General features: G+C 34.6%; 1 protein-coding gene across 1 annotated transcript in view; it reads right to left on the bottom strand.

Annotated features, from left to right (window-relative positions):
- The window catches only part of LOC125862623 (potassium transporter 4-like), a 346,656-nt gene that overhangs the window by 120,590 nt on the left and 200,007 nt on the right, over nt 1-26,059 (bottom strand). The gene's annotated exons all lie outside the window — the stretch shown is intronic.

Genomic DNA, 26,059 nt, shown 5'->3' with positions numbered 1-26,059 from the left:
TGCAGCATAAGTTTACATCAACGCAAGTTTTTCTCTACAAAGAAACACAGTGCAACAATTTACGTTAAAGATACTTTTCACTTGAAGTAATTAAAGGCAATTAATTATCTCAAAATTAGAGATACTTATGACTTCTACTAATAAAAAGAACCCAAGAATCACGGTATTTAATGATATTCCTTCGCCAACTTATATGTCCTTTCTTTATAACCGAGAAATCCTCGAAGGCCAGTGACACAAAGTTCAAAATTGTGGAAATGATAAGCATGTCCATCTACCCTCCTTCACTTTAATATCAAGCATTTGTCGCATGACATGTGATTGGCAATTCTCTTGTCCTTCTACACTATAATAGTAACATTAAGCATTGATGCGTGACTAGACTGTACATGAATTTCATGTACAAAACAATTGTCATGACAATGCTTTAAAAATGACTTTAAAGTTTCAATTAGTACTTAATATTTGATAGCGTCTTCAACAAACTTATGCATATAAAATCGTATTGTATTTTGGTCACTTATATGAAATTCGAATGATAACTTATGTGGCTGAGACTCTTCAATAGTGTTAACGGTGCGTGTCAGATCCCTTCAAAAGTAATGCATTTTTGAAATATTCAAAACTGGTGCAACAATATTTTAGCACAGTCCTAATAACATAAATGATAACGGACAATCACTCATCCAATTTCCTAAACACTTAAATAGTTTCAATTATCTGTAATTGTCAGTTATAATATTTTTACATCAATTTTTTTTAAATTGTTGTTGCAAATATATATTTTTCTTATATATAGGCACTAACACTGTTTTTTCCCCATATAGAAACCTAGAACGGAAAAGAGAGGCGACACAGAGCCACCATACTCTCTTCTCTCAATAGCTTGAAATTTGCTTGTCAAACTTCTTCTGAGTGAGTTCTTTCTACCTTCTTCTTCCTCTGTTCGATTGATAGGGAGAAACATCAAAATAAGAAACACATACAGCCAATAAATTGGCTCGATTCTACCGAACATGAAGGGCGAATTATGAATTTCACCAAAACAGATGCGATAAATTTTGATTCGAATGTATACTATTTACATGTACATATTTCAAAACTTTTAATTGAGTATCTACTTGATTCTTCATTCAATCAGTTATTCAAAGTTTTAAGTGTGCTTTCATTTTGTAGCTTTCATCCTGGCTCAATAGAAGGGTTTTTAATTGCTATTAAATAGGTCTATACATTTCTTTTATGTAGAACACAAATTGTCCTAAAAATCCCAAATAAATTTTCACTGTTTCTTCTGGAGATGTCTGATTTTCTTGCTATTTTATAGCTTTAAGGTCACATTGAAACATTAATGACTCTAAGGTGTTCGACAATATGCCAAAGAAAATGAACAATTTACCTGGAATATATTCTTCTTCAAACTTGTAGGGCCCTATCTATTCCATCTCTCGAGCCCTGAAGAAAACTACCTACCCTTTGTACTCCATATATTTTTTGACTCTATATATGTGGGTATCTGCGAGGGTTCACCGATGTTATGAGTTTATATTCTTATGAGATTTTAGTTTGGGTCAAAGAATGAACTATATGGTTTTCTTACGAAACTGAAAATTCATTGCAAAAGGAATGTCAACAAACAATGACGATGCGCTCTAGAAGCCTGAAAATATCAAGGAACAACAATGTATCCACAAAAATATGTTACGTCATACTAAAAATGTGCAAATGTCACCAGAAAGAAAACAATTACTTCTATCGCAACAACAAGCTAAAAGAGCTTAATAAAAAAGGCAGTGTCTCTTGCAACATTCAAATAACATGATATCGTCATCACAGGTTGATAGCCAAGAAGGAGACCAAAATATGCGTACAATTTGTCATCCTTCATTAGCTACAGACGAAGGTTAGAAAACTTAAATTTACGCATAATCTCACTTGTGTTGGTGTATGTAAACCTTTATACATCAAATTGATTTGTTATCAATTACAACACTTTATCTTGAACCATTTTTTAGGACACACTCCCATGGCTTTCGACACTTCTGGTTGCATCCCTACATTTGAAATAGGTAAGTCAGAGTAAATTGGAAAATTACAACTAATGACATAAGTTCTATCTTTGTAAATATTGAATATTGAATTTTCAAATATCAGGCTCAACATCACGTAGATATGATGAGGCAAAGAAGATGTCATCCTCATTGGTTACTTCAAAAACATGTACGTCTCTTTCTGCTAAACTAATACTACATTTAAGTTCTGCTCATAATGGTATTATAATTTATCATGTACAGGTAAAAATATATTGGAAATCAATTTACAGAACTGTAATTTATTGTCAAAAAATTATGTGCAGCTAAAAAAGGTTCTTGATTGTAAATTTTGTGCGGCAAAAAGATTTGAATATGAATCACCCGATTTTTGTTGTGATAATGGATCAATTGAACTGATTTCTCATCAAATGCCCACAGAGTTAACCAATCTCTTTCTAGGCAACACTGAAGAATGTAAACATTTTCGTACCTACAGTAGAATGTACAATAATATGTTTGCATTCACCTCTCTTGGCGTAAATTATGACAAAAATTTAGCACAGAGAAATCGCGGCATATATACATTTAGAGTTCAGGGACAAATGTATCACTTTATTGATGATTTAATTGCTGCAAATGAAAGACCAAAAAATTTACAACTGTATTTCTATGATAATGAAGCTGAGATAACAAATCGAATGACTTTACCAGCTAATCTTAGTCAACCCATTGTCGTAAACTTGATGAATATACTAAAAGCTAACCCATATACTATCTTTCTAAAATCGTTAACAAATGTTCTAAAACTATCTGAATTCTACATTGCCCTTAAATCAGATTCTGGTTTAGATCAACGAACATATAATTTGCCAACCGCCTCAAAAGTAGGGGCAATTTGGATAGAACAACAACCAAATGAAAAAGTTTCTACACCTCATATTCAAATATACACCCATAATGAAAAATCACAATTGGTAAATTACTACTACGGATGTTATGATCCATTACAATATCCATTGTTATTTTCTCACGGTCAAAATGGATGGCATTGTGGTATTAAAAAAATCAAACGAACATATAAGATTTCAAACTATCAAATTTACTGTGAAAGTGAACAAATACCAAGTGTAATGAACATGGCTTCAATTGAAGGCCTACTCGACATGGAATCTGAAGTTTTATCAAAGGGAAAGAAGAAAAGACAAACTGTTTCTTGTCGTGAATATTATTGTTATAAAATTCAAAAAAGACAAAAAGAACCAAATGAAACATTACATTGTGGAAGACTGTTCCAACAATATATAATTGACCAATACATAAAACTTGAGACACAACAATTAGATTTCTTCTCATTTAATCAAAATTTATTTAGATTTGAGGTGTTGCAAGGAATTATCGATATATTAAGACATGGTGAAAGAGATGCTTCAAATATTGGAAAAGGACGAATACTACCTGCAACTTTTATAGGAGGTCCAAGAGACATGCGTCATCGATATATGGATGCTATTGCATTAGTACAACATTTTGGAAAACCCGATATATTTTTGACAATGACTTGCAATCCTTCATGGCCAGAAATACAAGAACATTTATTGTCGACCGATGAAGTTCAAAACAGACGTGATTTACTAAGTTGAGTATTTAGAGCAAAAGTTGAAGAGCTTAAAAAAGATGTACTAAAAAAGAATATATTTGGAAAAGTTGCAGCTTTAATGTATACAATAAAATTTCAAAAGCGGGGACTCCCCCATGCACATTTTCTTATTATACTTAAAGATAAATATAAATTATTAACACCAGAGGCTTATGATAAAATTGTTTGCGCAGAATTACCTGATTGTACGGATCACGCTTTATACACTCTTGTGACTAAACACATGATTCATGGACCTTGCAGTTATCTAAATCCAAAATGTCCTTGCATGAAAACAAATCATTGCAAATTCAAATATCCTAAAGAACTCTCAGAACAAACAACAAAAGGAAAGAATTAGTATCCTATTTACAGAAGACGAAAACTGCAAACACCTGTACAATTCAAAGGATGCAATATTGATAATACTTGGGTAGTTCCATATAATCCCTATTTACTTCGTAAATTCAATTGCCATATTAATGTTGAAGTATGTTCAGATATTAAGGTGATCAAATACATATATAAATATATTTGTAAAGGGCATGACAAAATTGCATTTTCTATACATAGTAATGACTCAAATGTTGAAATAGATGAAATAAAAGAATATCAAGCTGCTAGATGGGTCTCTCCCCCAGAGGCTGCATGACGTCTATTTGCTTTTCCTATTAGTGAGATGACTCCAACTGTATACCAACTTCAACTACATCTAGACGGACACCAATATGTATCCTTTAAGAGCAATCAAACTGTAGATCAAATTCTAAATAATCCAATGATAAGAAGAACAATGTTAACTGAATTTTTTGAAATGAATAGGATCAATAAAAATGCTATAGAACTCAATTTATTATACAAAGACTTTCCAAAGTATTTTGTTTGGTCAACAACAGATAGAATGTGGTCACGTCAACGACGACATAGTAATGCTATCGGTAGAATTGTCACATGTCATCCAACTGAAGGGGAAAGATACTATCTTAGATTACTTTTAACAAATGTAAGAGGACCTAAATCATATGAAGATCTTCGCACAATTAACAGAATATGTTATGATACATTTAGAGAAGCTGCAGAAAAAAGATGTTTATTACATTCNATATATATATATATATATATATATATATATATATATATATTTTATATATATATATATATTTTTTTTTAAAAGTTCGTGAGATGTAATAATTGTATACAAAATTATATAAGCATATATATATATTGTTTTAAAATTATAAAAAATGACTAAGATTGCTTCAAAACAAAAAAACAAAAAACAAAAAAAAAAAGATGAATTATTATTATTATTATTTTATATATATATATATATATATATTGTAAAACTAATCATTCCAAGTCATTGAAAATTAAGAAGCTTGAAAGTTAATTCTTATCGGGGAGGGTCAAAATTGGGTGTCAACAAGATCAAAAGGATTTATAGCTTTAGCAACTGCAAGTTCAGGTGTTGCAGCTTCAATTCTCCCCGGAGGTCGAACTGCACATTCATGTTTCAAAATTCCAATAGATATTGACGATAACTTTACTTGCAACATTAGTAAACAAAGTTCATTAGCATCTCTAATTCGAGATTCAAAATTAATTGTTTGGGATGAAGTCTCATGGCCAAACATAAAATGATACAAGCTTTAGATATTCTTTTAAAGGACCTAACAGGTAAACCAAATTTATTCGGTGGAAAAGTCGTAGTCTTTGGAGGAGACTTTAGACAAACTTTGCCTGTTGTTCGCAATGGAAAAAGGGAAGATTTTATATCTGAGAGCTTATTATATTCCGATTTATGGAATCAACTTGAAAAGTTATGCTTATCAGAAAATATGCGAGCAAAAGAAGATCCTACTTTTTGTGAATATTTAATGCGAATTGGAAATGGACAAGAAATAACTAACAACAACAACAAAATTGAAATTCCACGTAATTTTATCATTCCTTATACAAATGAAATAGAATCCCTAAATCAATTATTTAGAGAAACTTATCCTAATATACGGACATTCTTCTCAGACCTATCTTCTATAACTTCCCGAGTTATTTTAACCACAAAAAATGACTTTGTTAACGAAATTAATGATATGCTTATACATCAACTTCCTAATGATGCTAAAATTTATACTGCAATTGATGAAACTCTAGAACCAGGTGATCAATGTCAATTTGAGGATTTCTTACACACCTTAAATCCTGCTAATTTACCCCCGTACAAATTGACTTTGAAAAAAGACTGTCCAGTTATATTGTTGCGAAACTTAATCCTTCTGAGGGATTATGTAATGGCACACGATTAATATGTCATAATTTTAACAAGCATATTATAAGTGCTACTATTGCCAGTGGTGACTTTAAAAACACACATGTATTTATTCCAAGAATACCATTATTAGCATCAACAGATGAAAAATTACCTATTGCTTTTAAAAGAACGCAATTTCCAATTCGACTATGTTTTGCAATGACAATAAACAAAGCTCAAGGTCAAACATTAGATTTTGTAGGAATTTATTTACGCGAACCAGTTTTCTCACACGGTCAACTTTATGTTGCATTATCCAGAGCTAAAACTTCCAAAAATGTCAAAATACTAATATGTCCGCCTACAGTTGAAGATACAAATGATCATTGTACGTATAATATAGTATATGAAGAAATCATTCAAAAAGCATTCACCTGAAATCCTAACTTCTCTATCCTTCATAAGGTCAGTAATGCTTATATCTGATTCAAAAGCCTTCAATTATTTTAAAAAAGGTGTTCGCCAAAATATATTCGCCCAACTAAATGAATACTTCATTCACTTATTTTTAATTTACAGGTACAACTCAACGAAACAGAACTCTTTTTTATATAACTATTGTTTTGCATTTTAATTTTAATTTTAAAATTGAAATTTGACATTTAAAATTTCAAGTTAAATTCTTTTAAAATATTTAAAATACAAATTTGAAATTTGAAAACTTAAGCATTTTTTATTAGCTAAAAATGTTATTGAAAACTAAATAAACTAAAAATGCTATTCAATAACATATAATTTCAATACAAATAAATAAACATATAAAAAAAATAAAAATCCCACGTCCCGTCCCATCCCGTATATTTAGTGGGACGGGATGGGACGAATTTTTATCCCCCCAATCCTGGTCCCCCCAAAATCCCAGCCAATTGGTCCCCTGTCCCGTCCCGTCCCCCAGTCCCCGTCCCCGTCCCCTTGCCAGCCTTATCTATAAGTTCAAACAAGGAGAAGCAAGGACAATGTCACATACAGTAATTAATGATTACAAAAATGTTATTCTGAAACATTAGATCTGTTAATTCTCAAAATTCATTTGAGAGAGTAATGGATCTACACAGAAGACATCACTATTCAATCATAACTCTGATGGAGCCTTTCATGGATCATGTAGAGCTAGATTAATACAAAGGCAAGTTAGGAATGAGTCAAGCGTTGACAAACTTTTTGAACAAAATTTGGATATTGGAAAAAGGATTGGGTCGGACAACTGTTAATTGACTCGCATCAACAAATAAACTTTGGAGTTTACCAAGGACAACGAGTGGTGACTTATTACAACAATGTATGCAAGATGTAATGCCTTGGAGAGATTGGAACTTTGGGACCAGGTTGAGGAAATTGCTCAAAGGAAATCTGTACTGTTACCTTGGGTAGTAGGAGAGGATTTTATTGTGATCTTCAATAAAGAAGAAAAAATAGGTGATCTAGAATTCACGCAATCAGAGGTAATAGACTTTACTAATTGCATTAGTAGATGTGCACTCTCCGAGTTGAAAACATTGGGAAGTAGATGCACATGATGGAATGACAGAATTGAAGAAGTTTGCATCTTCAAAAAATTGGACAAAATTTTAGTGAAACAAATTTTTTTTGGAGATTTTCCCCTCTTCAGAAGTGCAACATCTCATTAGACAAGGATTTGACCACGCTCCATTACATATGGTTTGTAATTTGGAGGAAGATCCTACAATCAATCCATTCAGATTCCTTAATTTTTGGGCCAAACACCCACAATTCAAAGAATAATCTGGCAGAGCTAGAACATTGACTTTGTGGGATGTTCTTTCTTGAAATTTCAGACAAAGTTAAAAAAAAGTTAAGAAAAAGCTGGTTGACTGGAGCAAGGAAATTTTTGGTAACACTTTTCACAAGATAGCCAATCTTGAAGATATAATAAGGGTAAAAGAGATGCAACTAGAAATTAAACTCACAAGTCCAAACATGGCAGATTTGAACAGAACAGAGGTTGAATTAAAGAGATTCATGAAAATGGAGGAGAAGTATTGGCAACAAAAGGCAGGCATGCGGTGGTTTGCGGATGGGCATAAAAACATAAAGTTCTTTCACTCTTATGTAAAAAGGAGAAGTAAAAAGCTTCATCTATCAAAAAGCACCACAACTCAAGAGGTGAGCCTAGAATTGAATCAACAAATTGGAGGAGGGATAGTGAGTTTTTTCGAAGAACAATTCAGACAGGAGAATCAAGAACAAGACTTCACTATGTTAAACCACCCCAAATTAATAATAGAATAACAAAATGAAGCGATGACTAGTCTTCCTAATCTAGATGAAGTTAAGAAGGCAGTTGTTAAGTTAAACAGATATAGTGCTTGTGGTCCAGATGATTTTTCTGGTGTTTTCTTTCAAAGTTGTTGGATATTATAGGAGAGGACATTACTAGATTGGTAAAAGATTTTTTTCTGCAGCCAAGAGCTACCCATATTTGTTATTCATACCAATTTAATACTTTTACCTAAGAAGAAAAATGTGAAGACCTCACTGATTTGAGACCAATAAGTCTTAGTACTTTCACCAACAAGGTGGTCTTAAGAGTGTACATGAGAGAATAACAATTGTTTTACCAACCTGATTCTCTGAAAATTAGGATTGTTTTATAAAAGGAATAAGACTGAGAATGTTTTACTAGCACATGAAATTATGAGAGACATCTACCTAAGAAAGAAGCATATCAATGTAGTACTCAAGTTAGACATGGCCAAAGCATATAATAAAATCTCATGGATATTCCTGACCAAAGTATAGATGAGTTTTGGTCTCACTAAAATTGTCATAGATATGATATGGAGGCTAGTGTCCAACAAACAGTACTCTATATTAATAAATGGACAATCTCATGGTTTTTCAAATTATCAAGAGAAATTAAACAAGGAGAACCATTTTCACCAACTTAATTCATCATTGCAGCTGAAGCACTATTTAAGGGGCTAAACAGTCTCCACAGAGATGAAAGATTTCTAGGATATATGATGCCTAAGTGGAGTTCGGAAATTAATCTTTTGTCATATATATGCTGATGACATAGTTCGTTTTTGCTCAGGGGATGGGATCAGTAATCAAAGTAATGATAGTTTCAAAGGAATATGAGTAGGTACCATAACAACTAGTAAATAAGACAAAGAGTTCCTTCTATCTTCCGACAAAACGCCTCTTAGGATTAAGGAGGTTGATTGGACTTGAGCAATGCAGTTTTTCATTTACTTAATTGGATTGCCCAGTTTTTATGGGAGAATGAACAAATCCCACTTCGAAGATCTAGTAAGGAAGGTAGCTAAAAGAGTGTTCTCATGGAAAAATAGGTTTCTCTTCTATGGTGGAAATAAGTCTGTCCTACCATCCATCCCTATTTATCTATTATCATCCATGAACCCCCTAAGAGTGTCATTGAGCAAATTCATCATATTTTTGTAAAATTCTTCTTGGGAAGAACAGGATGCCTTAAGGGTAAACATTGGGTAACTTGGGAGGAGATGTGCTACCCAAAAAGAGAAAGAGGATTGGGGTTCAGATCATTGATGTTAATAAGGATCTTTTTGCTAAACTTTGGTGAAATTTTTGAACATCTATTTTATCCCAGTGGAGTAGGTGTATGAGCAATAAACATTGCAAGAATAGAAATGAGAATCTAATATATGCGGAAGCTCAAAGCATTGGAATTGCAACAATGACCATCTGGAAAACCTTACTTTTTGCATAAATCATGATATGTCTAACATTAAGTTGGAAATAGATTCTTTAAGTTTGTTGCTAATAATTAGAGATACACGAAAAATTTCATGGGAGATAGCAGAAAAAAGATTATAGTGATGTTAGGACAACTAAATATATATATAGAGCATGCATATAGAGAAGCAAATATGCTAGCAGACTACATCACTAACATAACTATCAATTAGACAGAGGCAAATCAGTTTCATAATTTCAGACAATTACCAAGCACAGGGAGGAGAATACTAAACATGGGTAAAAATTGAGTTCCTACCATTAGGATTAAAACAAAGAAGATTATAGGCAGCCATAATCAAATATGAAAGGAAAGTTAACATCAGTCAGAGTGTCTCACAACTATTACATTTACAAATTAGTTTGTCGCCATTTTCAAGGCAAAATAGTTGTGAGATTACTAACTAGCCTACTGTCACGTCCCGCCACTTCGCGGACATCAGTAAAAAGTGAGGAGAGGGGAATCGGGAACCAGATCTGCAACAAGGGTGTGCATCCAACTAAGAGCTTAAGAAGAAAAAACCTGAGAGCATCTTGGATATCTACACCATTTTTTCAACAGGAGGAAAACATCAAATCAACAACAAAAGAAAAAGAGAAAAGATGAGAGGAAAAGACTAACTACTCACAATGAACTACAGAGTCAAAGTGTAACATCTCGCAATTTGAAATAGCTAGGAAGAAGCTAAGAATTGGAAATATCATTTTTGGAAAGAATTGAAAATCTGGAAATTTGTTTGGTTAGGAAAAGTGAATTTTTGGTCAACTTCAAACGGTCATAATTCATATCTCATGATGAGTTAGGTGTACTTCCAGATATGGTTGGAAAGCTCTTGGAATGATGTTTTCAATGTGAGTTTGCACGATTTCGAGTTCATATGAGTAAGTTATGCCTTTTGGAAGTTGGGCTGTTGGATTAAGGAAAGTCCAAATTCGGATTTTTGGAAGGGTAATTTAGTCTTTTCCTTACGTAATTATTCTAATTCGTTTTAGGAGTTTAATTGGGGTAAAGTATGATTTTAGGCAGTTTTAGAAAAGTGAATTTCACGCTAGGGCTTGGAGAAAAGAGAAAAGAGGAGAAAGGAAAAGAACATTCAAGATTCGTTAAAGATTCGTCGAGATTAGCTTGTGGATTTCGTGGGGGGTGATCCCTATAAGTTATGTCATAGTGTTGGGTTAGTTCACCCACGCGCCAAACATGATAATTCAGTGTATTTTTGTCCTAAAAAGGTTGAGAATTTGATATTTTTGATAGTTGTTCTTGAATTGATTTCGTTCTCGAATACGAGTTGGGATTAAGGAGTTTCTTGATGATTAAGTGTTGTTTCCTTGAGTTTTTTGGGTTAGATTTTGTGTATATGATTTGGGTACATGAATCTAAAGTGAATTTGGGAAAAAAGAATCAGATTAAAATGATTTTGGATCAGAAAACGAGGTCAAAAATTCGTCAGATTGCGTCTGTGGGAAGGCTGGCACGACGCGCCCTCATAGCGCTAGGCAGGCTAGGCAGCGTGCCAGCAGTGTGCCAGAATAGAGCCCCAGAAAGTTGGGGCTGGCGCGGTGCGCCCGTGATGCGCCCAAAACATTGTTTTTCACCAGTTTTTTGTCGTTTAGCCTATTTAAGTTATTCTAAAGTGTATTAACACTTTTCAATGATTCTAACTACTCTAAATGACTTCTAAACATCTATAAATCATCCAGAAACATGAATCAAAACCTTGAATCCATAAATTCAAATTCAAGGAAAGTTAAGAGCCAAGTCTAGGAAGTTCTTAGAGTCTTTTCAAGAAGTCTTTTGCAAATGCTTTTAACTTTGTTTTTAAGACTTAAAGTTCAAGTAGAGTAACGAGTAAAGAGTAAAGATTGAAGTTCATTTCTTCAAAAGTATATGGGGACTATGTATTCCCAAAGGGTTTAAAATGTTTTCACATTTAAACAAGAAAGAAAAACCTCGATTTCCAAAGAGCCTTTGTGCTAGTTTTCAGAGAAGAGTAATCGCTTTTTAAATAAAGCAAGAGAGGAAACTTTGATTTCCAAGATAGCCTTTGAGATAAGTTTTTGAGCACTAATCTCAAATCACATAAAGAAGTATGTTTTTAAACATAAGAGCTAATAACATCATATTTTGGGAGTAGTATTGAGCACCGATATAGGGACGAACTTGAGTTCAGATAACTCATGTCTCCATAAACCATGTAACCATCATGGGTAGAAAAGAGTAATACTTTTTAGATGAATCTTTTTCGTATAGACTAGTGGATCCAGTTAGTAATTTAGGTCCTATACCCCTGGCAGGGTATAGGATGCGCTGGCAGCGTGAGGGAGATCACTGCATCATCACAATAGCTCTTATGTAATGGTTGTCGGTTAGAGAAACTCCCACAACAGTAGTTTGTATTTTTACATACATCAGTTTATTTGTATTTTTACATACATCTCAGAGTTATTTGTATCTTTGCATACACATAGAGTTAACATCATGTTTTAAACAACTTTTATTTATATTGCTTGCTTTATATTGAAATGAGTTCAGTTATGTTGAGTTGAGTTTAGCCAGGTAAGTTTTTCAGTTCCTTTCAGATTCTTTTCAAACCTTTGTTGTGTTTAGCATTCCAACTCACATACTCGTACATTCAATGTACTGATGCCAGTTGGCCTGCATCGTATTATGATGCAGACGCAGGTAACTAAGATCGGCATCCAGCGCATCGTTGATCCAGTGAGCAGTTCAGAGTCTGTTGGTAAGCCTTTTTGCATTCCAGAGGATCCCTTTTGTTTACTTTCAGTATTAGATAGTTTATTAGGATGTCATGGGCCTACTCCGACATCCATCTCATTTGTTTTAGAGGCTTCATAGATAGTCAATCAGATGTTAGTTCATTCGTCATCATTTTGTTATTGACTTATGTTCAGATTTGAGTTGCCATTTTGGCTAAGTTAAATGTTTATTTTCAAAACATTATGAGTTTAGTTTGAGACAGTTAAGTTGTTTAGCATTTGAATTCCTTTCTTCTTGCATATAGTCTTCCGCTGAGTAAGTAAGCCAGACCAAGGGTTCACTTGGGGCTAGCAATGGTTCCCGAGTGCCAGTCCTGCCCAAGGTATAGGCTCAGAGCGTGACACAAAGTGCAGGGTTCATATCCTTGAATGAGCTCCGCACAAGCTTGGAACCTCCACTAGGATACACACCTAAAAGATAAAGTGAGAAGGGAAGCATCATGGAGGTTGAGGGGATGTAAAGAAGAAGGAAGCTTACTTCTGCATGCTGAGCAGGAAACACCATTACCATGAATATGTAGACAATTGATCACCCAAAATCAGAGGGAAACGAAGCTCAAACTCGGAGTGAACACAAGAAACATCTTCAGCAGTAGAAATGAGAGAAAGAAAAATAGAGAAGCTAAAGTTAGAATTAGGAAACCCTACAATGTAGGGATTTGTTTCTTAGTACACTAAGGGGTCGTTTGGTAGGCGGTATTAAGAGAAATAGTCCATGTATTATGTATGGTATTATTTAGTATTATGTTTGGTAGAATTTTTGGGCCTATGTATAACTAATCCATTAGTTATACACCTTACAAGGTATTATAGGAGGTATTACTAATACCTTCCATGTGGTGGTATTAGTAATTCATTGGATTTAATACCATGGGATTATCTATGTATAGACAAAAACATCCCTCAAATCATTTTATTTATTTTCTTCATTTTGTGTTTTATATTTGTACTAGTAAATTTATTTAAATAAATTAGCTTACAAATTTTATTATTTAGAGATAGTTGTGCAAAACATATCAATACAATAAACTGTGAGTTGTTTAGCATGTACTAATTGAAAAGACAAATATATCACCACGTGACGTTTGTGATATTAATTGAATATATTATTTGTTGGTTTATATGTGGTTTCTAATTGTTTGTATTTTGAACCATTTATAAATTGCATACATATTAAAACTACAACTTACAATTTTTATAAGTAAATGTAGATGATTCATTCAATTTTACTATTGTTTACCGTCTTTTCAATTTTAAAGTAGATGGTCTATCTATTCTAAATTGAAAATTAATGTTTTTAAATGATTAATTTATTAAGATAACAAATGTTTATCCTCAAATAATTCAAGTGAGAAAATAGCAAACATGACAACAAAATTGTTCTTCTCCTAGCTACTTAGAAGGCCATAAAAATATAATATTGTCCGGCAATTATCTACCTTGGCCGATTACATAAAATAGAAAATCTCATAATAACGCAAGGGTATAATTGGAAAGAAACTTTTTGTAGAGTTTTAATCCAAACACAAGATGAGGTCAGATCAGAAGCAATGGACCAAACACTTGATAAAAAATACACCTTGCACTACTAATCCCAGCACTACTAATCCCTACATTACGCGTTACTAATCTCTGCATTATTTGTTTTTCTACCAAACGACCCCTAAATACGGTCATGTTGGGTTGCATTAGGGTACATATTAGTTAGTTTTTTTAAAAAAATTTTGGGCTGTTGTTGAATTTTTTTGACCAAAAAAATGCACTAAATGGACCATGAGTCCAAAATTTGATTAAAAATAAATAAATAACAAAAACAAAGCTTTAAATGAAATAGGAAAGAAAAAACAAGTAATTAAGAACATGAGCAAAAAGAAAGAAAAGTTATTTTATACAATAAATGGAGAATTTAAAGTGTGATTTAATAGTACAGGAAGATTCTTCCTCTATATATTATGAAAAAAAGATTAAAAATAAATACCATCAGTCCCAAAAAAGATTACAAAAATATACCGATAAAGAAAATGGACACTCAAAGTTTAGAAAAGTTAATAACACATGTATTTCATTATTTCACTTTTACTTATCAGGTTTTTCCATATTAACACTTCAATTGTGTCATTCTTACCACTAAAAAAACAAAACTAATAATTTTTTCAATATGTTGAAAATATTTTATTTACATATTTTGAGGATGTTTTTATTTATTTAATTAATAGAATAATGTATGTGAAAGAATAGGGGTGGCAATTGGAGCAGGGTGGCAAGAACATGTGGCTTATGTGAACATTATATGCTATTATGTCATTGGAATTCCTTTGGGTCTGTTTCTTACTTTTTCCATCAAATGGGGCATGCCGGTACTAATCAGTCATTTTCTCTCATCTTGTTAATATTTTGTTTTCACTTTAACATTTATACATTTTAATGTTTGTATTAATTTATTTATTTTGTTTTCAGGGCATGTGGTATGGGATGTTAGTAGGGACTACAGCTCAGACAATTGTTCTCATTTGGATAACTGCAGGAACTGATTGGGACAAGGAGGTAATCTATAATAATATAACAATGTGTATATTAATATTTTTTTTTTGTTTCAATTTATATGATTTATTTTTCTTTTAATCAGTTTCAAATATGATGATATATTGTTAAAATACTCATTTACTCTTAATGAGATAGTTTATAGGATACCAACAAGGGTTATGGTGGAGTGGTAAAATACTAATTCATCCTTAACCAAGAGGTATTGAGTTTGAGTCCTCTTGGGTATGAAGTTGCCTTTGTTAGGAAGCGTTTCACCCCCTAATGTTAGTGAAAATTACAATATTACAGGATTACAATTGAAAAAAAAATGAAGAAATGAAATATCTTCAGGCTGAGGCGCGAATATCTCGCTCTCTTTAAGGAGATTCAAGTCCACTATCAACTGTTTTCATTGGTCCAACATTAGTTTTCTTGACTTGTTCCCTCCGGAATACAACAACCTAATCACAAAGTACAACTCAACAAACTCTAGACAAGAGTTGAGTCAAAGCTCCACAAAAAGAACACCTCACTTCAACTAAAAATAACTCTCTTTTTTTACTAACTTTTATGCACTCTATATTTTCTTGTGTGTATCCCAAACCAAATGAAGACCACCACAATTTATAATTGAGAAAATCTATAGAGTAGTTAATAGTGAAGCTAGATGGCCTAGAAATTACATAGGTTACATAGTATAATGGAGGAATAAAAAGTAAAATAATATATGAGAGATTACAAAATAAATAAATTAATGGACAATGAAACCTCTCTTGGCTGAATGGTCAAAGTCATCCGTTGGCTTGTGACATGCTGCAACAAGCATTGGTAACATATGCAGTAACTCCAAAAATAGAGTAATGCACTAGAGTAAACCTTTGCTTCAATGGTAGCAAATGAAAAGCCACTAATGGTTGACAACAACAATAACACTAAGGGGTCTGGGATTAATATCATGGGATAATGTCATGACTCAGACCGTCGTAATTGACACCCACACTAACCCTCTGATGGGAGAACCATTACTACAACCCAGACTAAATAACTTAACCAAAAACTATGCATTTAAATATACAGAAGCAGGTTTAAATGCAGAAATTATATAGAGTTCCTATAAACTCCAAAGGTTTAAACAAATAACTTAACCAAACTAATGCGGAAGTCTTAACTCTTAGAACCTGAAAGTCATTGTACCAAAACTCTACTAACAACAAGTCTAAGAACAAGGGATACAACCCCGAAGCTAAACAAAACACCTTAAACAAATAGTCTAAGTCCGAAAAGGGTGGACTTAAACAAGAAGGATCTATAGCAGAAAGAACTGGCTCACCCTTGAATCCGGTCAAGCTCAATAGTCACCTAGCTGAGGTTTATCAATAGCTGCCTAAAGATGCCTTGTACTCAACAAAGAACAAGCAAGTGTAGTATCAGTATACAACCACAGTGTACTGGTAGGATCACGCGGCTATCCTAATAAGTGAAACACATGCTAGTAACCACAACATTATAAAACAGGCATATACCAAACATATACAATATTAGTCATCTTTTCAGGATCAATGTAACATTCCACGTTCTCAATAATACACATTGGCTATCATTTTAGAGCAACAAATAGTCTTTCAACCTCAATCACCATTAGATATGAACATAATCATCACAAATAGATAACACAATGCAATGGTCCTCTCATGGAACCCACACCCAAACTGTTAGTGTACCGGTTCGTGGTACCCGATCCAATATTTATGCCGAAACGTGGCAACCAATCCCATATTTATGCTGAAACGTGACAAATGATCCCATTTTTATGCCGGAATGTGGTAACCGATCTCAGTTAGTATGTCGGAACGTAACACCTGATCCATTCAACAAACCAAAATCACAATGTATATTCTCACAATCATACAACAAGAGGTGATTCATGGCATACAATTATTCAAATATCCTCATTTACGATTAGGGAGGTCAATAATGCAACATTCGCATACATACATGCGTTATAATGAGCAATTACAAACATATATCACACCAACATGAAATCACAACCATCACCTACCTCGACTCTAGGCTTAAATCTCGAAAGCACTTGAATCTTCCCTTTCCAAATTCTTCCCTCTTGTTCGTGGTCTAAAAACATACAATTAACGCATGGATCAATAAACAAGGCCTAATTACCCGGATTATAATCAACATTATGAACCCTAGGTCAAACCCTTGATCCCCATACCCAGATTAGGGCTTTTCCACCATAATTTCCAGATCAGAACCCTCCCCCATCGATAATTACCCACTAGTATATATTCTACAGATCGAAAAATGGATTCAGGGAGTTAAAATCTTACCTTTAGCCTGAAGAATGGTGGAAAACTGTGAAGAAAGCACCTGGGGTCGTCTCCTAGCTCTCAAAGTCGAAACTTGCAGAATAAAAACGATTTTGGGGTTTATTTCCGACTTAAATCGTGATTGTCCCGCTATGGTGGCCCCCAGCCCGCCACAACGGCCTCGCCCTGGCGGGAATAATATCGCCACAACGGCTTGCACGGAAATAAAATGTCGAATTAAGAGCTCCAAACCCCCATTTCACAACACACCTTCATCCCACGATACTCAAAAAACACCCGTTCACGCTAAGATCAATTTTGGAGTTCTACTCACCCGAATTCAATTTAGTAATGTCGTACGACTCCTTAACGTCTTAGGTATCCACTCACGCAATCAATTTCATTATTACACTTCTCATTCATTACCAGATTTCCCTAGATTCGCCTGACTTTGATTTCGTCCAAATCTGGACTAGGCTAGGAAATTTCAAGTTACTACTCAAAAGTTTTTCTGGTCTAATTCTTTCCCCATTGCCTTTTCCCTAACGACAAAATTAGGTCGTTACAATAGATACCAATTTACCCATCACTTGTCCCCGAGTGATCAACTAGGAAAGACTGGCTAAAGTAAGAGTAGAGTAGTATCTGAATCGTCGAATCACTGGGGATACTTGTCCCACATACTTTTTCTATCGACTCTGTGCTGCTAGAAGCTTAGCTTGGATACTTCTCACCTTATCCTGAGCATTTTTCACCAAATCAACTTCCAAAAGTTTTACATCTTCAGCCCCAAACCCCCATATGGGTGATCTACACAGCCTCCCATACACTGCCTCAATGAAGTCATCACAATACTCGAGTGATAATTAATGTTGTATGTAAACTTAACTAACAATAAAAACTATTCTCAATAACCACCAAAGTTGATCGTACGCACGTCTGCCATATATTATTAAGGACTTTGACATAATCATCAGGATTAATCCTTTATCACATAAGCATGATAAAATTCTAAATCAATACTCGCTACAATTAGAGGTGGACCTGAACCAACCAACACACACTCATAATACTCAACCAATCATAGTTCTTATCAATATTTCCATCTCACAACCCAAATTCCCATGAACTTAAGTTACAAGATTTTGGTCTTTAGACATCAGATACTTATTGAGGGATATGTCTAAGCATACAAACCCTCTAACAATACTATCGAAATGCTAGATTTAGTAATTATAGATTACCTCTTAAGAACAGTAGAATTGGATCTAATGATCCCCACATTCAACCACACATAATCGATACATGAACTCGACGACAAGATGAAATATTCGATTATTGGACAACCATAAATATGCATGGTAGCTCTTCTATAAATTTTCATAAGCAAGGTGGTACATGTAGAACCACTAAAATACTTTAACAACTCCAAGACAACACCAATTATGTCATTCAAAATAATCAAATCTTCTCAATCTTCCCACTCAACCAAGAGACCATCACAAGATTTGGTACCCCTGATCCACCACTAGGGATCCACCCACAAAAGTGAAAACACACGAGAGCATAGCTAGTGAATCATACTCATAATACTAACAACCATCATAAGCACTCCGACCATTTACCTTATTATAAACCAACACTTTTTAAATGAAACCTTTCTTAGGTACTTAACAATCAATAGTAATAAACTTTACGACTCAACCCAGGTGTAAGTCCTTTCAAAGGTTCACTACCTGATACAATTAATCATTTCTCACCTTGCCAATTCATACCTTGACAAAATACATCATCACGAATGTAGACTTACAATGAAAAATTTGAATTGTAATTTACACTGTACAACACAATTCCCTTATCTATCAACATTAGCTTGTGTCTTGAAGATTCTTATGAATTCATGGATCTTTGCTTATCATTGATCGCATCTCCATCGATCTTACAATATCCTTCGCCAAAAGTTCCATCGTACCCATTACTAAACTCAAAAACAAAACCAAAGCACTTATCATCACACTCGCTAATGTTTGTACACTCCTTTTTCAAGTCCTTTCCAATGGTTTTTAACCAATCTGATGGAATTGTGACACTATTACCATAGCCACAACAAAATGAATGAAATCACGCGTCTCTAAACCCAATTATCTACCTCTCTGAAGATATCTCTTTAGCCTTTGCAATCAAATAAAATATTCTTGCTCTCGCCTCTCTCTAAAGGCTGTACAACATCCCACTATTTTTATTCATTATGACTCAGCTCTTTAAATTCTATTCGAATGGTGTCCCACCATCTCTTAAAACTTTCCATACTACCACGTTACTCATCAAATATTAGAAAACCACAACCTTAGATACTCGCAAGTCGTAATTACTATACAAAAAATTGCTTAACCAACAATTTTATTATGTAGTTGCATCCCGTCACAATCCATTACAAACTCTTATTACCATTACGCTCAGTCAACCTTGACTATCACTACGAAGCCAACCTTTGATCAACACGACACCTCAAACTCAGCTATACTCATCAAATTTAGAGGACTAACCCAATTTATATGCACTTTCTTACTAAAATACTTCAATTTCCTTCACCCAAGTATACTCATTGGGACCTTCCTTGTAACACCCCTAAATATTAACCAAGATTCGCATGTCGATTTACCATTGCTTAATTATTACAATATGTTTTACTCTCATTTTGGAAACTTGAAATGTTGTGATAATTGCTAACTTACTTAACATAAATTGTGATTGTAATTTAAGGTATTGTATTGGGGTATTTTCGTATTATTCTAATTAGAATGATGTATAACTTTAAAAGGAGGTGAGGAATATATATATAGGTGTATATGTATGTTTTTGGGCAGCATACAAATTTTTTGGGCAGCACCTTTGAAGGACAGTTGCCCAAGTGATAAACATCACTTGTTTGCCTATATATTTTCACACCTCCTTTAGTAAATTCGTTTTCCTCAAGTCTTAGAACCTTAGAACCTTATCTAACAAGTTTTTCTTCAAAATCACAAGAGAAAAACTTGGCCCTTTTGGCTGGAATTCGAGACTCACACTTCTTTTTTGTAAGTGGTAAAATCTGTTTTGGAGCTGGGTAGTGTTATTTAAAGCATAACTTGAGTTATAGAACTTCGTTTACAGTGAATAAATATGATCTAGAAAGCTAATTCGTAGACCTACAACTCTTATGTTTATGTAAAACTCTGATTTAGCTGTTATGGATTCGAAATATGGGACGCAACATTGGACAAGTTCTGTCCAGATTTTGAAATTACAAATCCTGTATGAACAACTGTTAGTGTTTTGAATATATCTTGTTGTACAAAATATATTTTACGGTGATTCTTATTTGTTTGAAACCCTAAGAGATGTATCTACATCTTTCATGAAGGTTATAAATTCTAGTTTTGCCATTTTCATTTTCAAATCTAAGTTGTGACATGAGGTACTAGGTTGGCCAGAATCACTGTTTTGGGAGCATAGTCGTATTTGTACAGGCTAAGCTTACTTGTGATGAAAATCCTGTTTTACATCAACATTATTGAACTGCTAGGAATTAAAGAAGTTATTTAATTGTATTTTTAAGGTTGTATATACTCGTGAACAAGTTGAGGACCTTGAAACGTTGGTTGGTCTACGGTCTAAACTCGCGAAGTTGTGTTGGACTGTTTCTTTGCTAAAACACTGAGGTTTGTGTATAAACTTGTACTTGCACTCTTTTAACTGCTGGTATATCTGAAGGTTGATCTTGGTACCTTGGTTACCTCTTGTCACTTTGCATTGTCGTGTTGGTATCCTTTAAGACGTTAAAGACGCTTGTGTAACTCGCCCACTTGTACGGATTATTTGATCACTTGGCACTCTTGTTGGGACCTTGTCCTATTTGTGGCTGTGACTTTGTCACTATTGGCATGCCTCTTGATTCGAATCATTTGTCATCTTGACTCTGGATTTTTAGTCCGTCTTAAGAATGGAAGTTGTCCATTTTAAGTACGAACTAGAAAGCCATTTTGAATATGATTCTTGGTTCTCTTGATTATTGGGCTTTGAGCCTTCTTGATACAGGGCGTCAGCCCTTCTTGATACTTGCTTGTGGTTGGTGTGAAGACATGATGTACATATTGGGCGAGCCTTGTTATTGAATATTCTGGAAAATGGTGCTATGAACGTTCTTGACATTTGGACCTCTAATATCGAACTTGATACTCTTGATATATTGTTTACTTGATTTATTTATTATGTTCGATTATGCTGCCCATGACTTTAGAAAGGTAGTTTGGTGAATCTAATGGCTCCGAAACTATAATTTTGCACCACTAAGCTATATGCTTAGCGATAGTTGTTTCTATCATAGGGAAAGATCGAGAGGAGGCGTGAAACGGGCCATTGGAGATGGATATTTTGAGAGGTTTAAGGAAGATCACATTTGCATATAGGCATCTATATTTTGTATAAACCTTGGAACTTGTACATGATCTATGTGTTGTATATTTACATGAAATTTTGATGACTAATTTGATCATATCACCATGGGTTGTAATATAAGTATGGCTATATGTTTTGTTCTTTTGGGGTGTGTAAGTCCAAGTCTTGTTATATATTAAATTTACCACTAATTTTGAATGATTGTGTGAAGCATGAACAACCTAGTTGGGTACCCGGAAGTTGGTAATATTTTTTTATGTCATTTTTTACTAGTGTGAGGACAATATATGCATAAAAATCTCGTGAGTTAATGGATTATATTATTTTCGGAAGGGTCGCTACATTCCTTATCCATAAGCTTGTCATTTCGGTATCAATCCACTCCTCTATGGCTTAAGATAAAATCACCAGTCCTCTTACTACTCTCCTTCTTCTTAACAAACAAGACAGGAGTACCCCACGGGGAAGCACTATGACGGATGAAACCTTTATCAAGAAACCCTTGGATTTAAGCTTTAAGCTCTCTCAATTCTGACACCACAGGAATAGACTCAATAGAGGGGGATCCGACCTCAACATCCCAAATATGATCCAATTACGCCAAACAATCCTGCCCCACCAGTTTCCTACCCCGCACGAAAGATATGACCTTAGCTGACTTAGGCTTGTACCCCCTTCCCACTCTAACCTTTCCCTACTCGGGATCTCTAGAGTTACCGACTTAGCATTACCATTAAGCACAATATAATAGGGGGACAACCAAGTCATGCCTAAGATTATATCAAGTCAGTCATATCCAGCATAACCAAATCAACCCAAATCTGAAAATTCATAAACCCAACAGGACAACACAGTATACATGGGTGACTATGACTGACTCTTCAACTGGGGCAGAAACATGGATAGGGGCATCAAGTATATCACAAATCTTATCAAATTCTGAGGCAAATCTCACGGACACATAAAAATAAGTAGAATCCAGATCAAACAACACATTAGCCATCCGGTCACAAACAATAATAGTACTTGTGATCACTGCATCAAACCCTCAGCCTCGGTCTTGCCCGAAAAGGCAGAAAACTGAGCCCTGTCATCTTGACGGGAAACCTCCTTGCCTGGCTGCACTTCTCCTCTACCCGCATTATTTTCCGTGAAACTACATGCCCTTAAAAGGCAACTGAAGTCAACCAAAATTCACAATTAGAAAATTTCGCACACCCCTTTTGTTTTTGTAAGCACATGAATACTAGTTTTTCTATTGTTTTTGATAGCATTCAATTTATTACAAGGTTTTATATTCTATCCTCGATTGCTGAACACTGATTGGATTGTAGGGGTTAGTTCAGATTCTATTTGGGTTCTATAAGGAGACCTGGGAAAAACAGAGGAGACAGGGCTGAGGTTCTGTCTCGCCCTGTCCCACTCTGGTGGGCAATTTCCACTCTGGCGACCTTGCGCTGGCAGAAAAATCCCGGCCCAGCGGCTTAGACGGAAATAGTACCCAGGCAATAATTTTTTTTTCTAGGGTTTTTCTCTTTTCTTAATCTCCCAACGGTTTTCAACTTTATTGAGCAATTTAGGATAATCCTCTGAACTAGGACAATTATTGTCTACCCCGAGTCAATCCAACGATACACAATCCAACTCATTCTTATTAATTCAACACCATAACCCACATATCTCTAGAATACACCCAGACACTCACGCAGTTATTACTCAAGCGCAAGACACTTCAAGATCCTTCTCACGAATCGCCTCGTACATTATCTAAACCCTTGCATCGAACTTAGTCGTGACCTTCTTTTCACAACAAGGTTCACGATACTCAGCAGTTACAACTTGCATAGTTTCAATCAATTCAGCCATCATATTGCACATATCAAAATTCAGACCCACACTTATTGTGCGCATGATCATATCGTCACATCCAAGCAAATACAACTTCCACATTCACAGTTAATTCAGGCAACAAGGAGCACACATTCACAATTATCAAGTTACAATTCACAGACAAACCCGATTTCTAAATTAGTTTGTTCCATAGATGACCATTACCGGTCTCCCAGTACAAGAGCAAAAATATAAACTGGTCAAAAGATCATTTATCCGAGGCAGTGGATACTTGTTCAGAATGGTGACCCTATTCAACTGTCGGTAGTCTATACACATCTTCTCTTGCTAGTGATGGTGTTACCACTTTTGTTGCATTAGTTCGGACCGTAGAGTGAATGAGGAAAGATACCAATTTGTATGACCGAGATACCAATTGGATTTAAGGTATAACACGAAGGAGTAGAAATAAGTGAGTTTTTCCTAAAGTCCTATAGCCTTTCGAAGAAAAGTACGGACGTCTTCGTACCCTTCCGCAAGACTCTACTAGACTTATTTTGGTACAATCAGATCAACGAACCTAGGGCTCTAATACCAACTTTGTCATGACCCAGACCGTTGTGATTGACACCTACACTAACCATCATGTAGGAGAACCATTACTACAACCCAGACTAAACAACTTAACCAAAAACTATGCATTTAAAGATACGGAATCAGGTTTAAATGCATAAATTATATAGAGTTCCCATAAACTCTAAAGGTTTAAACAAATAACTTAACCAAACTAATGCGGAAGTCTTAACCCTTGATTCCTGAAAGTCATTGTACCGAAACTCTACTATCGACAAGTCTAAGAACAAGGGATACAACCCCGAAACTAAACAAAACACATTAAACAAATAGTCTAAGTCCGAAAAGGGTGGACTTAAACAAGAAAGATCCATGGCAGCCTGAAAGAACTGGCTCACACTTGAATCTTGTCACGCTCAATAGTCATCTAGTTGAGGTCTATCAATAGCCGCCTGAAGATGCCTTGTACTCAACAAAGATCAAGCAAGTGCAGTATCAATACACAACCACAATGTACTGGTAGGATCACGCGGCTATCCCAATAAGTGAAACACATGCAAGTAATCACAACATTATAAAACAGGCATATACCAAACATATACAATATTAGTCATATTTTCAGGATCAATGTAGCATTCCACGTTCTCAATAATTCACATTGGTTATCATTTTAGAGCAACAAATAGTCTTTCACCTCAATCACCATTAAATATGAACGTAATCATCACAAATAGATACATAACACAATTCAATGGTCCTCTCACGAAACCCAATTTAATGGTCCTCTCACGGAACCCAATTAATGGTCCTCTCATGGAACCCACTCCCAAACTGTTAGTGTACCGGTTCGTGGTACTCGATCCAATATTTATGCCAGAACGTGGCAATCAGTCCCATATCTAGGCTGGAACGTCGTAACCGATCCCATTTTTATATCGGAATGTGGCTGTCACGACCCGAGCCTACACCCTGGAGGCCGATACTCGAAGACCATTGCTGGTCCCCAAGCGAACCCTCATCCTGGCTGACTACAAGCGGAAGACTAACTCAAGCATGCAAAAGCGTAAAAATTGAATAAAATTCATGAAACTTAAACACAAGCTTTAACTCAAAAGAAAACTGAATAAAAATAAATTATTCAACTCACCATAAAATAGGCAACTTAAGTCTTTAAAATATTTAATAAAATGAATAATACATACTTCTCAACTATATTGACTATCTACGAAGCCTCTAACTGATAAAGATAGAAGTCGGGACAAGACCCACGACATCCTAACTAAACGAAAAAGTAAATGAAATCCTCCGGAAACAAGGAGGCTCACTATAGCTAACTCAAACTCCCGGATGTATCAACAAATCTCTTGTTGATGATCCTGAATACTTGTGTCTGCATCATGAGAATATGCAGGCCAAATGGCTCAGTATGTGGAATGTAGGAGCATGTAAGAGGAATTCTAAAGCATAAACATAAGCTTGCAACTTGATAAAAAGGAAACATACTTACCTCTTCTCAAACTTACTCAACTCAAGGAATACTCAAGGATATTTAAAACTACTCAAACTTACTCACCTTAGAAGTACTCAAGGATAAGATACTCAACTCAGAGATTATATACTCAACTCAAAGATATGATATTCGACTCTAGGTACTTAACCCAATATAAAGCAACAATACATATGCAATATATGGAAAGCTTTATAAAATAGTAAAAATAACTTAGTTCGTAAAAGAAAATGCAATAACAAACTCAACTTTACTTATATAATAAAGTAATATAGTTTATGTGGTAGTTTCTCTAACAGACAACCACCACTATGAGTCTAAGTGGTGATACAACATCTTGCCCACGCTGCCAGGACTGTCTTACACTTTGCC

The sequence above is a fragment of the Solanum stenotomum genome, chromosome 4, assembly GCF_019186545.1.
Source record: "Solanum stenotomum isolate F172 chromosome 4, ASM1918654v1, whole genome shotgun sequence".
NCBI classification, from domain to species: Eukaryota; Viridiplantae; Streptophyta; class Magnoliopsida; order Solanales; family Solanaceae; genus Solanum; species Solanum stenotomum.
This window is presented reverse-complemented; position numbering and strand designations above follow the sequence as displayed.